A 17,404-nucleotide genomic window follows, 5' to 3' on the forward strand; every position below is an offset into this window, starting at 1 on the left:
ACCTTCTTCAAAATAGATCATATACTGGGCCATGAAGCCTGCCTCCATAAATTCAGGAAAATTGATGTACTTTCCTGCAACATATCAGATAAAAATGCTATAAAGCTAGAAATTAACAAGAGACATTTCAGGAACTCCAGCAGCTTCTGGAGGCTGAACAATGCACTTTTAAACAACAAATGTGTAGTCAATGAAATGAAAAAAGAAAATGTAAATTTTCTACAATTGAATGACAATGAGAATACAACTTACCAAAACTTATGGGACACAATGAAGGCAGTCCTAAGGGGAAAATTCTTATAACTAAATGACTTCATAAAAAGGCAGAGAGATCTCAAATTAATAACCTAACCATCCACCTAAAGGCATAGAAAAATCAAGAAGAATGCAACCCAAAGAGCTCCAGATGGAAAGAAATAATCAAGATTAGAGCAGAAATTAATGGGTTGGAAACTAAGAAAACAATTAAGAAAATGAAACAAAGACCTGGCTCTTTGAAAAAAAAAATATGAAGAAAATTGATAAATCCTTGGTTTGTTCAATCAAGCAAAAAAAAAAAAAAGAAAAGAAAAGAAAAAGAAAAAATTAGAAGGCTCAAATTAACAAAATCAGAAATGAAAATGAGAGGCTACAACAAACATAAACAAAATTGGAAGAATCATCAGGACTTACTTCCAAAACCTCTACTCCACAAAATTGGATCATCTGGAAGAAATGTATGAATTCCTAGACACATACCACCTATCAAAACTAAACTCAAAGGAGATTAATCTCCTAAACCAACCTATCACACCCATGGAGATTTAATAAGTAATCAAAAACCTCCCCAAAAAGAAAAGTCCAGGACTTGATGGCTTCCTAGCTGAATTCTATCAAACCTTCATTCAAGAACTGAAACCAACTTTTCTCAACCTGTCCTGCATAGTCAGAGAACAGGGAATGCTCCCCAGCTCGCATTGTCCACCTTAACCAAGCAGGCTTCATCCCAGGGATGCAGGGATGGCTCAACATACAGAAACTGCTCAACATAATATACCACATAAATAAACTTAATCACAAAAGCCACAAGATCATTTCAATAGATGCAGAGAAGGTCTTTGACAAAACATAACATTATTTCATGATCAAAACGCTGGAGTGAATAGGCAATGACAGTTCATATATCAACATAATAAAGACTATATATAAAGCACTAAAATTCCAAATAGTACTCAGTGGGGAAAGAATCAAGGACTCCCAATTGAGATTGAGAACAAGACAGGGGTGCCCACTCTCACTACTGCACTTCAGCATAGGACTATAATTCCTAGCACAAGCAGTAAAACAGTAGAAAGAGATAAAGGGACACAAAGTGGAAAGTAAGAAGTCAACTTGTCCCTATTTGCAGATGACAGGATCCTATGTGTAAATAAGTTGAAAGTAACCCAGGCCCAGAAAGCCAAGCGTCACATGTTCTCCCTCATATGTGGATCATAGCTACAGATGATTGGGCTTCTGTGTGAGAAGGATAAAACTCAATAGCAGAGGCCAGTAACTTAAAAAGGAGATATAAAGGGAAGAGAAAGGAAGGGAGGAGGGTACTTAATAGGCTGGTATTGTATATATATAAGTAGAATGATTGAGATGGGGAGGGGATATGATGGAGAATGGAATTTCAAAGGGAAAAGTGGAGGGGGGAAGGAGGATATTATCATGGAATATTTTTTATAATCATGGAAAATGTTAATGAGAAAAAAATAAAAATAATAAAATAAATAAAAAGTAAAAAAGAAAAGAAAGAAAGTCTCCATCTCAAAACTTCTAAAGGTGATAAATTCCTAAATAAAGTGGTAGGATACAAAATCAGCACGCAAAAATCAGTAGCCTTTCTATTTTCAAAATATAAATATACAGAGAAAGAAATCTGCACGGCTGGCCAAGTTTTCAATAGCAACAAAAAACTTGAATACCTTGGAATAACACTAACCAAAGATGTGAAAGGCCTATGTAATGAAAACACAAAAAACACTCAAGAAAGAAACTGAGGGGGACTTGAGCAGATGGAAGGACCTCCCATGCTATGGATAGGTAAAATCAATATGAAAATGGCAGTTCTACCGGAAGCAATACACACATTTAATATAATGTCAATAAAAATTCCAGCATCATCCTTCACAAAGATAGAAAAAACTATGTCAAAATTCATATGGAATGGTAGCAGGCCGCAGATGCCCAAACACATCCTCAGAAGAAAAAAAAGTACCTTTGGAGAAATCACTATACCCAACCTAAAGCTATATTACAAAGCCATAGTAGCAAAAACAGCATGGTACTGGCATAAAAACAGAAATATCAACAATAGAAATAATTGAAGACCTGGACTTTAAGTCAAGTAACTACAGCTATTTGATATTTGACAATGGTGCCAATAATGCAGACTGGAGAAAAGACAGCATCTGCAACAAATGGTACTGGCAAATTGGATGACCATATGTAGAAAAATGAAACTAGACCACGTATCTCACCATACACAAAAATCAAGTCTAAATAGATTAATGATCTCAATATAAGACCTGAAACTCTTCTCCTACTGAAAGAAAAAAAATAGGAGGAACTCTCCACGACATAGTAGGGGAGAAGACTTCCTGAACAAAACCCTAGTTGCCTAGAAAAATAAACAATCAATCAACCAATAGGATCTCATGAAGCAAAATGCTTTTGCACAGAAAAACATACCATAAGCAGAGCCAATAGATTACTCACAGAGTGGGAGAAAAATTTTGCAAGCTATACCATTGACAAAGACATAATATCTAGAATCTACAAAGATTTTTAAAAACAAAAAAAAAAAAAAAAAAACACTGAAAAAATGGGGTAGAGAATTGAATAAGGAGTTCTAGAGAAAGAAATACAAATGGCTAACACACGCCTAAGAAAATGTTTAACATCCCTAACTATCAGGTAAGTGCAAATTAAAACAATCATGAGGTTCCACCTTGCCCCAGTAAAGATGGCATTCATTTAAAAATCAAATGGCAACAAATGTTGGCAAGGATGTGGAGAAAGAGGAGCCCTCATCCACTGTTGATGGAAATGTAAAATTGTACAACCAAAATGAATATGGAAACTCCTGAAAAGGATGGATATAAAGCTGCCAACAGACCTAGTTATTCCCTTACTGGGAATTTACCTTAAATGCTCCATGCTTCACAACAGAAATAATTTGCTCAACCATGCTGATAGCTGCTCAATTCATAATAGCCAAGAACTGGAATCAGCCCAGTTGCCCATTATTGGATGAACAGATACTGAAGTTGTGGTACATTTTCACAGTGGAACTCTACTCAGTAGTATGAAAAATGACACAGTGAAATCTGTAGCAAAACAGATGGACTTGGAGCAGATCACACTTAGTGAACTCACACAGTCACACAAAGACAACTGCCACATGCTCTCACTCATCTGCAGTTCCTAACTTGGTTCCTAACCTGGAGCCCGAGTTGCTGACATACCTGATAGGCAACTTGGGGACCAGACAATAAAGACGGAAGGGCTTGGGGGGAGGGGAAGGGAAAGATGGGGAGAAAACACAAAATTAAACCCAAAATAAACTGGTACCATTGAAACCTTTATCCTTGAAGGTAGACTAAAAGATTGAATCCTCAACAGAAGTATGGAGGGAGCACCTAAAAAGAAAGGTCGGGGAGAGGGTGGCATGAAGCCTTGCCTTCAAAGATTTGTTGGCTCTGTCCTATAACTGTCAGTACCTAAAGAGGTTGCTACTCGCAATGAGCTATTGGTCAGAGAGACCTACGAGGTCCCCAAAAGAAGACAGGCTTCTGCCAATGCACTTGATTACCCACCTGAGGTAAAAGGTAAGACACTATTGCTGAAGACACCATATGCTGTTGGCCCAGACAATGGAGAGACCTGGCTGGAATCCAAGAGAGAGCCATACCCCAGACAGCCCACCTAGTACTGGGATTAAAGGCATGCACCACCATGCCCAGTTTAAAAGTTGATCATTTCTGGGCTGGAGAGATGGCTTAGTGGTTAAGCACTTGCCTGTGAAGCCTAAGGACCCCGGTTCGAGGCTCGGTTCCCCAGGTCCCACATTAGCCAGATGCACAATGGGGCGCACACGTCTGGAGTTCGTTTACAGTGGCTGGAAGCCCTGGTGTGCCCATTCTCTTTCTCTCCCTCTATCTGTCTTTCTCTCTGTGTCTGTCACTCTCAAATAAATAAATAAATAATTTAAAAAATAAAAAAATTGAAAAAAGTTGATCATTCCTTTTAAAAGAAGAAGAAGAAGAGGAGGAGGAGGAAGCAGCAGCAGCAAGGAAGCTCTCAGAGCTTGAGGTCATGTCAAAAATATTCAAGAACGCAAATCAAAGATGCTCCCACAGGCCAAATAGGAACTAATTTTAGAATCAATAAGGACATCAAATACACTAGCCTGAATCCATCAAATCGTTCCTATGCATGAGTCTATGATATCACTTTAAAACTCACTGGCCACCCATACAGGATGCCAACACTTGACTCCTCACTTCAAAAGTGGGACAAGGGCTGCAAAGCCAAAAGACCTCAGTTCAATTCCCCAGGGCCCACGTAAACCAGATACACAAGGTGGCGCATGTGTCTGGAGTTCATTTGCAGTGGCTGGAAGCCCTGGTGCACCCATTTTCTCCCCCCCCCTTTCCCTCTCTTGCTCTCTTAAATGAATAATTTTTTTTAATTTTTGGTTCATTTTTATTTATTTGAGAGTGACAGACAGAAAGAGAAAGAGGCAGATAGAGAGCGAATGGATGTACCAGAGCCTCCAGCCACTGCAAACGAACTCTAGACACGTGTGCCCCTTGTGCATCTGGCTAACATGGGTCCCGGGGAATCAAGCCTCGAACCGGGGTCCTCAGGCTTCACAGGCAAGAGCTTAACTGCTAAGCCATCTCTCCAGCCCCAAATAAATAATTTTTAAAATAAAAAAAAATCTGGACAATAAAGAGAAGCATTTTCCCACTTTTTCTCTATGTGGCTCTTCTGGAATGGCTGAATGGCCAATGGGAAGGAGAAAGGGGTGATGAAGAAATGATCTCTTTGGCCAACCCGCAATATGCCTGGAGCACGTCTGCAGAGATGGCCATGGGTGTAACACCATGAGATGCCTCTGCTCCTGGCCAGAGCACACACCACCCCACACTGCCAGCCAAAAATGGAATATACTAGCCTCTTGTCCTAACTATTTACTGATTTATAGAAAAAAATAAGGGAACATTTAACATACACACACACACACACACACACACACACACACATATGTGCACTCCAAGGCCAGTGAGCTCGCTTGTAAACTCTTAAGAAAGAAACAACAGTTCCAGACTCTTCCTGAAGGTAAAAGAGGGTGAAACACATTTAACGGGGCCAACATTGCTCTGTTAACAAAACCAGAGGCATTACAAAAACATATTGTAAAGACTACAGTTCAACATGCTTATGTATATAAGCTCTAAAATCCTTATCGAGAAAACTAGCAAATGAAATGCAGCATTATGTAAAACAGGAGATAAATCATGAGAGCTGGAATTTAAGCCAGGAATATAAAGTTGGTTTAGCACTTAAAACTCAAACAATGCAATTCTCTATAAAGAAGGGAAACATGGGCCCTCTTAGGTTAGCTCCTGGGAATGCATCAGAGTGCATGAAATATTTGTGTGGGCGTCAACTGCCAGTCAGAGCCAATGAGAGAAGGGGACAGCCTCTGTCTGAGTGGCCAGCCACCTGGGGGTCCTGTTCCCTAGCTGGAGACATCCAGCAACCTGTGGTGGTTTGGAAGGCAGCTGTGCTCACCATTGTACCACCAACGCCATGCCAACCTGTAGTGGTATGCCACTCCAGTGTAAAATATCCACCACAGGCTGCTGTGTTTACAACTTGGTCCCCAACTGCGGGTGCTATTTGGGAAAGTTACAGAACCTTTGGAGGTGGAGGCTTGCTGGGGGAAGAGGTCACTGGGGGCTGGCCTTCAGGTGATGTTTTCTGTTCTACCCTCCTCCCTGTAATACAATGATGTGACAGCAGCTTCCACCTGCCGTGTGGTCCCCACCATGATGGACTCGACCCACTGGAACTGTAAGCCAAATGAACCCCTTTTCCTTCCATAAACTGCTTCATATTGGGTGTATTGTCCAAGCAACAAGAAAGGAACCAATATGTTACCCTTGAGGCAGTCCTTGTTCCCCGAGGCCCTGTCAATTTTCCAAGGGTCTTAGGAAAGCTTCCAAGCAGAGGGAAAGCCCTGAGAAGCCTCACCCTCAGTCTCCACCTGGAGCTGAGCCTGATCTTATGTGGAAATGGAGTTCTCCAGCATGACTTCGTGCAGGCTGGCCTAGTGTCACTGTGTGCCCGTGGATCAGAGGGGTTTGATGTTCCACTTTCCTACTTAACAGGGACATAGTTCAGTCTCTACCCCTTCCCTAAAAATCCCTCCCATCTCATGCACCGTCTCCCGCTGCCTGAAAGCAGGATCCTACAGGGTGAGCCCTCCACCCTGCAGAGAAGCTCCAAACCCCTTCCCCACGGCAGCTTCCTGGGGCCACCAGTGCTGGAGGTGGGTGACCTCCCAGTGCAGTCACGGTGGACTGACACACAGGTGAGCCTGTCAGCCAAAGATGGAAGCAGCCATCATGGTCCAGGCACCAAGGTCCCCGTCTGAGCTCACCCCTGGAGTCAGGTCACATCTGGACATCTTCCAGGAGCCGTGGTGTGGCACTCCTGTCCCTTTTGAGTGGGGTCACTCGGTATTGTTCCCCTGTGGGGTGTGTTTACAGGACACTTTGGGTTGAGCACTGCTGTGGTGCCGTGGTGAGGCAGGAGGAGGGACAACTTACCCCAGGAAATCCCGCACAACACAGCGTTTTCTTCCTGTCTGATTCCTACTCGTCTAAAATGACCCATGATACGATGAAAATGTCACTGTCATGCTGAAGTCCTTAAATAGTTCACCCTTATGATATTTCAGGCAGCTACAAATACTCACAGATCTTTTTACCTGAAACTCTGTAGCCGGTGATCAGAGGAAGTGCCTATTAAAAACAAATGGCACTACAAACAGCCCCTGGCCACACTCAGAACAGCTTCAAGTGGCCCCATGTCCATCACCTGTAGTCAGTTTTCACACTGTTTGTCAGCACAGGCTGGTCTTTCACAGCTGACAAATGCTATCTGTCTTGCTGTTGGCCTTGTTACCAACTCTCCCACAGCCCTGACACCGTGCGTGCACCAGGCTTTGGCACCCATGCCTTCCAACTTCTTGGTTTCCACGTTGGAGACCTTCCTGTTTGCTGGAGCTCCTTTCCTGTCCACCTCTGAGAACCAGACTCTTCCCAGCCTCCATGGGGAGAAGACCTGCTCCACTGGATCTCAGTGGGACCCAAGGTGGTAACAGAAGAGTGGGCAATTGGGCATCAGACTCGTACATGGAAACATGCACAAGACACCATTGTTGCTGCTGCTTTCGTTGTTGAAGCCTGGCCAGCCCTAGCTGGGCCTCACCATGGCCTCTACCGGCCTCTTGGCCTCCTCATCCTTGCCTTGCAGCTGGTTATCCTTCTGAAGGATCTACTGTCACTCAGATGACCCCACTCCTGTCTCTGCCTCTCCCTACAAGACAGCCCTTCCCCTCTCCACCCTTGAACGCTTGAAGCAACCTCAGCCTCCCTCTGGGGTTGAGTGAAGTCAGCTCCGTGCTGCTATAGGGAAATGTCTAAGAGAGTCCCAAACCCATCTGGAGCCCTGGAATTTATTTGCACAGACTGTGCTCTTGGAGAAATTTAACAACAAGCCCAAGTCTCACATGTCCTGTTCATTTTAAAAGCTCTTCTGTTTGTATTTCAGAAACAGCCGCTTGGGGAACAGGGTTCTGCTCCAGCATGAGTAATTCATTACAGGTGGAGGAGAGGCGTGGTTTCTAGACACTGGTGGCGGGGGTGGGGGGTGGCAAACATGATCATGAAATAAGAGATCTGCTGCTGAGTTTAAATGCAGAACAACTGTGAAGAAAATGGTTTGTGTGGAAAAACTATTTTATACCAATTTTATATTTAAAAATCCCCCCAAATGTGGGATCCGGAGCAGGACAAACACAGCTCCCAGCCCAGCTCCTAGGGCCAGCCACGTTCCCCATGAAGAAATTTTGTCTAGGGAAGGTGTGGGCTCAATGCATTTCATACACCAATTATTTCCACATTAGTTGTTTAAAAGTAGGAGCCTCAGGGTCTGTAAAATTGAGAGCCCATCTCTTAGTTACTAGTGAGTACACGTCATCATGTCCTTCCCTAGACATAGACCCCCTCATCTGAACCTCCATGACATTGCAGGAAGACTGACCACTTGTCCAACTCAGACATGCAAGATGCCAAGGAGATTACAGTGTGTCCCCCAGTCGCTACTGAACAGAGCAAGCCCCAGGAGCCAGGATGTTGTGTCCAGAACACAGCCTGCAGGGCCCGGGAATAGTTTTATCTGTCCCCACTTTACCAGGTGGGGGGGCCCTGGAAGCAAGGCCATGTACAGCCTGCTGATGTCCAGGGTGTAGAATCCAGGACACAGCAGTCAAGGCATGGGAGAAGCTGCTACTGGTGACCACAGCCATGCTGGGGCTGCAGCCATTCAGGAGGCCCCCGTGTGCTGTCCCATGCCTGTGCTGCGGGAGCAGGGGACAGTGGAAGGGGCCATCCGGATGCAGACTGGAACAGGAGGGCTAGTTCAACCGCCACTACTTAAGTGAAACTTTCTGCCAACCTTCTTTTAAAACATTTTTATCTTTCTCTGCAGTGCTGAGGCTCAAGGCCAGGGCCCATCACATATCAGGCAACTGATCAACCACTGAGTGATAGCCCTTCACATACCATGGCTTCTCTTCATTGGCCCAGTCCGTGCTGCTGACACGAATCCCAGTCATCGCACACCTGCTCACACAAGACTTTTTGTCCAACCTCATTCCATCCCGGAAACCTGCCTGTGTCTAATGGGAGACAAGAGGCTTCCCCATAGCTTCACAGAGACTCAGGCAACACCTCAGCTTTTCCCATGTGCCAGCACCTCCTTCTTAGTCTTCTGAAACTGGCACTTAAAAATCAATAGGCAAAGAGGCTTTGTCCCCACCCTCTGTGAGTGTAGAGCCCTCCTCACAGTGGTGACTGCCCACAGCCCTTGCACAACAGCTCATTAATGGTACCTGCTTGCTGTGACCTCACATCATGGAGAAAGCAAGACCAGCTTTCTAGAAACTCTTTTATAAAGGTGAATCCCACCATGGGACCACCACCTTCATAACCAAATTGTCTCTCAGAGTATATCCTAGAACCATCCTAAAGCCTTCAGCATATTAAGATGGAGGAGAAACACTTCAGTCCAAACACCATGTCCATGAAGTCCTCCGAGATTTCCCCATAGTGGTGGGAGAGGTTAACCTGGGATCTAATTCCTGTGATAATAATATAGAGGGCCTGGAGAGATGGCTCAGTGGTTAAGGTACTTGCCTATAAAGCCTAATGACCCAGATTTGATTCCCCAGTATCCATGTAAACCCATATGCACAAAGTAGCACATGAATCTGGAGTTCATTTGCAGCAGATGAAGGCCCTGGTGTGCCCATTCTCTCTGTCTGTCTCTCTTCTATCTCTCCCCACTTGAAAATGTAAAATAATGAATATACCATAGAGATGGCTGACTGAACCACAGGATCATTTGACAAGTAAGAGCTAGTCATCTATAGCCATTTCTGTACCAGGCAGAAATGTCCAAGGCTGAAAGCAACAGAAATACTACTCACAGAGGCATAAACATAAACACAACACAGGTGTAGCTGACCTTGGTTCTGGGGCCCAAAGCAGTTAGGAGCAAGTCTCTGTCTATTGCTCCAGCAGCCAAGGCTCTAGCCACCACTGTGGACTCAACATAGAAGGTGAGGAGGCAAAGCAAGGGGAAGGAGAACCTCAGAGTGTCTTGACTTAAGACAGTTAGGGGTTGTAGCAGTCACCTTCTCATTGCTGGAACAAATAGCCAACCAGAAGCATCTTATGGGAGGAAAAGGTTATTTCAGGCTTACAGATTCTAGGGGAAGTTCCATGTGGTGGTTTGATCAGGTGTCCCCCATAGACTTATGTGTTCTGATGCTAGGTTCTCAGCTGATGGAGATTTGGGAATTAACTCCTGGAGGCAGTGTATTGTTGGGAGCAGGCTTATGGGTGTCATAGCCAGATTCCCCTTGCCAGTGTTTTGCACACTGTCCTGCAGCTGCTACTGTGCACCTGATGTTGGCCAGGAGTTGCTGTCTATCCTCTGCTCATGTCATCATTTTCTCTGCCATTATGAAACTTCCCCTCAAGTCCGTAAGCCAAAATAAACCTTTTACTCCCACAAGCTGCTCTTGGTTGGGTGTTTTCTGACAGCAATGCAAAGCTGACTGCAACAGTCCATCATGGTGGAAAAAGCTGATTCACTTCATGAAACATCCACAGCAGAGAGAGAAAGACTAAGAGTGGCCGGAAAGCACAAGCTGGCTCAGGTACAACTAGTGGGGCCAGGCAGCACATCACCCCTGAGACATGCCTCCTCCAGCAGGGTTCTGCCTGCTGAACATTAAGTAGAAAATTTAACCTTAATTTAAAAAATACCTAAGGCTGGGCTGGAGAGATTGCTTAGTGGCTAAGGTACTTGCCTGTGAAGTCTATAGACCCAGATTCAATTCTCCAGGACCCACGTAAGCACAAGGTGGCACATGTGTGTGGAGTTCATTTGCAGTGACTAGAGGCCCTGATGCTCCTTCCCCCCTCCCTCCCTCTCCCTCCCTTTCTCTTTCCCTCTCTCTCTCTCTCTCTCTTTCAGATAAATATAATTTTAAAAAATAAATAACAGTGTCACCGGCAGCGCGGCTTGGTGGCTGTGTCTAGGGCAGGAGCTGAGTGAGGAGGGGGAGATCTCGGCGACGGCTGCAGCGGCGGTGACGGCGACGGCAACAGTGACGACCCAGGCCTGGACTTGCCCCAGCGCGGAGGCGTCCCGGGGTCCGTGCGGAGCGGCAGCGGCGAGCGGGCAGGCAGCGCGGCGCGGGCACCATGTTGAACATGTGGAAGGTGCGGGAGCTGGTGGACAAAGCCACCAATGTGGTTATGAATTATTCAGAGATCGAGTCTAAGGTTCGAGAAGCAACAAATGATGATCCATGGGGACCTTCTGGGCAGCTCATGGGAGAGATTGCCAAGGCTACATTTATGTATGAACAATTTCCAGAACTTATGAACATGCTTTGGTCCCGAATGTTAAAAGACAACAAAAAGAACTGGAGAAGAGTTTACAAGTCGCTGCTGCTCCTAGCTTATAAGAAATGGATCAGAGCGTGTTGTTACAAGTGCCAGAGAACACATTTATGATTTGCGATCCCTGGAAAATTACCACTTTGTAGACGAGCACGGCAAGGACCAGGGCATAAATATCCGCCAGAAGGTGAAGGAGTTGGTGGAATTTGCCCAGGATGATGACAGGCTCCGTGAAGAGCGAAAGAAAGCCAAGAAAAACAAAGACAAGTATGTTGGGGTTTCCTCCGACAGTGTTGGAGGGTTCAGATACAGTGAAAGATATGATCCTGAGCCCAAATCAAAATGGGACGAAGAGTGGGATAAAAACAAGAGTGCTTTTCCATTCAGTGATAAATTAGGTGAACTGAGTGATAAAATTGGAAGCACAATTGATGACACCATCAGCAAGTTCCGGAGGAAAGACAGAGAAGACTCCCCAGAACGATGCAGTGACAGCGACGAGGAAAAGAAAGTGAGAAGAGGCAGATCTCCCAAAGGTGAATTCAAAGACGAAGAAGAGACCGTGACGACAAAGCACATCCACATCACACAGGCCACGGAGACCACCACGACCAGACACAAGCGCACAGCAAACCCCTCGAAAACCATTGATCTCGGAGCAGCAGCACATTACACAGGGGACGGACAAGGCCAGTCCAGAGCAGAATGCTTCAACACTCACACCTCAGTCTTCACTTAAGACGCCAGTGCCTAGCAGCAAGTCATCAGGTGACCTTGTTGATCTGTTTGATGGCAGCAGCCAGTCAGCAGGAGGATCAACTGACTTATTCGGGGGCTTTGCTGACTTTGGCTCAGCTGCTGCATCAGGCAGTTTCCCTTCCCAAGCAACAGCAACAAGTGGGAATGGAGACTTCGGTGACTGGAGTGCCTTCAACCAAGCCCCGCCAGGCCCTGCGGCTTCCAGTGGTGAGCTCTTCAGTAGTGCCCCACAGCCCGCTGCAGAACTCGTCAGTGGCTCACAGGCGGCGTTAGGCCCACCTCCAGCTGCCTCAAATTCTACAGACCTTTTTGATCTCATGGGCTCACCCCAGGCAACAATGACATCTTCCCAGAGTATGAATTTCTCATTGATGAGCACTAATACTGTTGGGCTTGGTTTGCCCATGTCAAGGTCACAGAATACAGATATGGTCCAGAAGTCAGTCAGCAAAACCCTGCCCTCTACGTGGTCTGACCCCAGTGTAAACATCAGCCTAGATAACTTACTCCCTGGTATGCAGCCTTCCAAACCCCAGCAACCGTTGCTCAACACAATGATTCAGCAACAGAATATGCAGCAGCCTCTGAATATGATGACTCAGAGCTTTGGAGCTGTGAACCTCAGCTCTCCATCAAACATGCTTCCTGTCCGGCCACAAACCACTTCTTTGATGGGGGCACCCATGCCTATGAGCATGCCCAGTGTGATGACTGGCACCATGGGGATGTCCCCTCTTGGAAATACTCCCATGATGAACCAGAGCATGATGGGCATGAACATGATCCTGGGAATGTCAGCTGCTGGGATGGGCTTGACGGGCACAATGGGAGTGGGCATGCCCAGCATGACCATGACTTCTGGAACTGTGCAGCCTAAGCAAGATGCCTTTGCAAACTTTGCCAACTTTAGCAAATAAGAAATCCTAAGAAGCAGGTTGAATGAACCTTTTAGCTGCGCAAATAGGTGATGTTGGGATGGAAAATGCTAATCAATTCCCCTTTCTTTTAGCAATTAATTAAAGTAAACCCAACCCACATAAGGAACCGGAAAGGCTGTTGTGTAAAAGTGCACTATCTAGTATTCCAGAAGTGAAGCAAGAGCGCCTCAGGTGAGGCAGTCAGTCTCCCTCCCCGCTGAAGAACACAGGGTGATGAGACCTTGAGAGCCTTTAAAAGCTGAAGAGCCCATTTAACACCATAATATGTGGGAAGACTGGACAAGGCTGAATGAACGTGCTTGAATCTCTTAACTTTATACTTTACTTTTCCTGAGGAACTTGATTTTCTGTCCCTCAATCGCCTTGTCATAATTGGATCTGTTCCTTTTACCACCACTCAAGTCCATATATGAAATCATTAGAGTTGGATGATCAGTTTTTTATAAAAATATATATTTTTGTCCAAAAGACATACATATGTGATTATGGCTAAATCAAAGGTGACTGGAATGTATATACTTTTGCTAATGTTCCAGCAGCACTCCTATGATACAATCCAAATTTCTATTGCACCAAGAGAAGTGGCTGAGAGCGAGGGACTTTCCCGTCTGCTGCTGTAATTATCCCATGCAGAACTAGGAAAAAAATATACATATTTTCAGGATTGCTCTGTGACTTCCTTTAAAAGAAAGACCTCTGGTATTGTTTGTTTGTAGCGGTCATTTACAGTTTGCTGTGGTTAACTTGGCAAGGCTAGTTTCTGTGTTCATCCTTGTAGCTATCATTCAAGGCAGAAATGGTCAAAAGAGAAAAATATTTATTTTTATCTTTTCTGGTGTCTTTTCAAAAAATTGAAAAAGTGAAAATACATAAAACCTGAAGTTAAATGTAAATGTTAAAACTCACCAATGTTCACTGAGATTTTTTTACAGCATTAGTTTTGTTTGGGATATATATATATGGCATTGGCAGAGGCCCCAGTAAAGGAGTTGGACTATTAAAGGAGACCAGTAGCAGTCCGAGGTTTTATTGATTTAATGACAAATAAAGGAAATTAATTAAGATGTTTTGTGTTCCTGCTGTAATTCTGCATTAAGCTCACATGAAAATCATGATTCTAGAGTTTGGAATGCAAAATGAAATGTTTCAACTTCAAGCTGGGAATATTTTTAAAAATAAATACTATAATATAGGTATCAAATTATTACCTCCCCACTTTATGTTGAAAATTTTTTTATTAAATTGATAAAACTTTGTTTCCATTGTATTCATAATGTTCTGTTATATATAACATTAAAACGTTCATTAAAATCAAAAATAAATAAATAAATAACAGTGATACTGCATTCAAACCACCACAGGGGCCTTCCCAGGAGCCTAGCAGAAGCCCAGCACTTCCTTGGTCACCTGCAACAGCAGGCTATCTATGATATCTGTGTAGTGTCAGGTGGTGAAAATGGGCAGGATGTTAAGGGACAAATGAACTCCCTATAGCCTCTGATTCCCCAGACCTCCAAGAACAGTGGGTCCCCAGCAAGGAGAAGTGTGATGGTTGACAGCTTGTTAGGATTGAGAGTCCCCATGGAGGGCTGAAGGGATGGCTAAGCAGTTAAGGTCTCTTCTCTCTTTTTTTTCTCTCTCTCCCTCTTGCTCTCTGTCAAATAAATAAAGTAAAATTAATTAAAAGTGAATATTTAAATAGAGTTACCAAGGAAATAAATCTCTGGGCACATCTGTGAGGAATTGTCTGGATCAGGTTAATTGAAAAAGGGAAGATACACTCTAATTGTGAATAAACCATCCCATGGGTGGGGATCTGGGACTAACTAAAAAGGAGGAAGTGGTCTGAGCACCAGCATTCATCCAACTCTGCCTCCTGATTGCGGGCACAGTGTGATCAGCTGCTTGGCACTTCTACTGGCATGTCGCCCACTACTGCCATGAGGGGATGTGTTCCCTTGAACTGTAAGCCTTCCTTCCTTGTTTTTTTTTTTTTTTTTTTTTTTTTTTTTTTCAGGTGTTTGTCCCAGCAACAACGGCAACAAAAAATGGTCCATACAGGGGAGGAAATCAACCTGTGTGCTCCCTAGCCCACAGGGCTCAGCCCCACATAAAAGAAGTGCTATGCATTTGACTGTGGGCTGCAGATACAAACTTCAGATCTGTTGAAAAGGGGACTTTGTGAACAGAAACGGTTCCCACCCACTAGATGACAGGATCTGACGGTACTGAATCTGCAGTGTGAATAGATGAGAACCAGATGGTGAGAAGGATGGAAAGGAAAGGACGTGAACCTTCGGGAGGTCCTCAGAAGCGTGCATGGCTAGTGTGCTACTGTGTGCTGGGGACTATTGTGGGGGTGCTGGACTGACCTCCCTGCCCCCACAGGCCCCGCCCATCATGAGCACAGATTGCACAGAAGCTCACCACAAGGGACAAGGCCGTCAAACCATGGGGCTCTGGAGTGAGCTGATAAGCATATTTGATTTGAGAGTCAGGATAAAACACGGATGGAAAGAAATTTCAGATTAACCATTCTTTGACGATTTGCAAGAAATTGCAAATGCTAAGAGATTGTGTGCAAGGAGCTTTGACACAAAACCCACAGGGAACGCTCAGACAAGCCAGTTGCAGCAGAAAGACAACTTGGACCTGAAAGGCATGGTCATGTCATGTCAATCAAGTCATCTCTCACCAGAGCTGTGCAGCTGCAGCTGTCACAGCCATGGCATTCCAGAGCCAGAACGCTACAAGAATGGAGTCAGGCCCCAAATGGCCCCACGTCCCAGAGCAGACACATAGGAAAGAACCTCACTGTGGCCAGGCCTGCCATAGCATGCTCATCCTTGCTCTGAAACGTGGGTGTATGGTTCAGTAGCATGTACTACCAACACATGACATTTATAGAGCTCAGCACCCACAGCCCCAATCCTGCCAGTGCTCCTGAGATCTAGCAGGGGGGCTGCTACCAAGGAGACACACACACGCCCAAAATGAGCTGACCAAAGTGGGTCAGTGGCAGTGCTGCCATGATCACCGTGGGCAGCTACCACCAGGACCCAGGTCAGCTGGGTGACTGGCAAGGCCTGGCCTGCAGAAGTGCCCAGTTCAGGAGTCCTTAAGTAAACAAAGCCTGAAACACACTCCAGCTAAGACGGCCTGGGAGAGAGCTCCAAGGCCCAAGAGGGGAGGGAAAGTCCAAGAATCAGGCAGGAAGGCCTATTTCTGTGCCCAAGGTGAGTGGTTGGCTGAGATGTGTGGTCTGCAAGCCCCACGCAGAAAGGGCTTGGTAGTTGTGAATGAGGACAAGATTGTTCTGGACCTCCAGGTATGCCCAGCAGGATCTCCAGCAACAGTGAGTTGAGATGATGATGATGAGTTGATGGTGGGTCAGAGTCAGAAGAGAAGTGAGCTCAGAGGCGGGGGTAGGAGAGAGGCCTTGCCTTGGCATAGGGAATCATCCAGAAGTGGGTTCTCCTCACAGCCTTCAGTACTGGCACAGATAGCCTGTACTGTTAGTACTTCCAACCTACTAGAGGGACAGAACCAGGGCTCTCCAGGGACAAGACTCCCCAAGGAGGGAAACTCCATCCTTGACTAAGTCAGGCTGTTGCCCTGGGAAGAGATGACACCCCAGGGGAAGAGACAAGGGGGCCAATGGGAGCAATGTACACTATGCACTTTGACATGGTGTCACAGAGCAGGGCTGTACCCAGTATCAGGGTCTCTTGCTGACCTGAGCACTGTGACACTGAGCAGGTCCCTGGAAGGTCCTAGGGGAGGGAGAGGAGCCTCTAAAATTCCCAGGCTACCACAATCTATCAATCAGCCAGATGATTAAGAACCAGATTGAAACCAGGCATGGTGAAGGTAGGAGGATCTCAAGTTCAAGGCCATCCTGAGCTACATAGCAAAAGCCTGTATCAAACACACATGCATACACACACACACACACACACACACACACACTTCAATTTATAGAAACAAAAAAGTATGTCATGTGTCACTTACGTAAGAGCTCCAGAAAATTCTTAGCTGTTTTATTTGTACAGAATCTAAAGAAAAATTATCACTTACTCATCCATGTTTTCACACTGTTCCAACCATTTCCAGAACCTTCTTTAGACTCCATTGTGGAGACAGGGACCAGATAGGCAGGAAGCTGTAGTTTGCCCAGCCTTGGAAGCAAATGGTCTGCAGGGTCTCCTCCAGCCCACATGGCAGTGTCTGCTGGGAAGAGCTCCGCCTGGCATCTAATGGTCTCTCTCGACCATTCTCATAGAATAGAAAGATGCCAACCCCCACCCAGGACGATGATGTCCTTATGGAGGAGCTGCCAAGGAGACAAGGGCAAGACAGCCTCTCAAGAACACAGTGAGGAGGGGGCCTCGTCCACATAGACACAAGGAG

The 17,404-nt window shown here is 45.4% G+C and overlaps 1 pseudogene; it reads left to right on the top strand.

Annotated features, from left to right (window-relative positions):
* Window positions 1–11,093: 11,093 nt before the first annotated feature.
* On the top strand, window positions 11,094–14,056 carry LOC101596964 (annotated as a pseudogene).
* The last annotated feature ends 3,348 nt before the right edge of the window (window positions 14,057–17,404 follow it).

The sequence above is a fragment of the Jaculus jaculus genome, chromosome 1 (assembly GCF_020740685.1).
Source record: "Jaculus jaculus isolate mJacJac1 chromosome 1, mJacJac1.mat.Y.cur, whole genome shotgun sequence".
Classification (NCBI taxonomy): Eukaryota; Metazoa; Chordata; class Mammalia; order Rodentia; family Dipodidae; genus Jaculus; species Jaculus jaculus.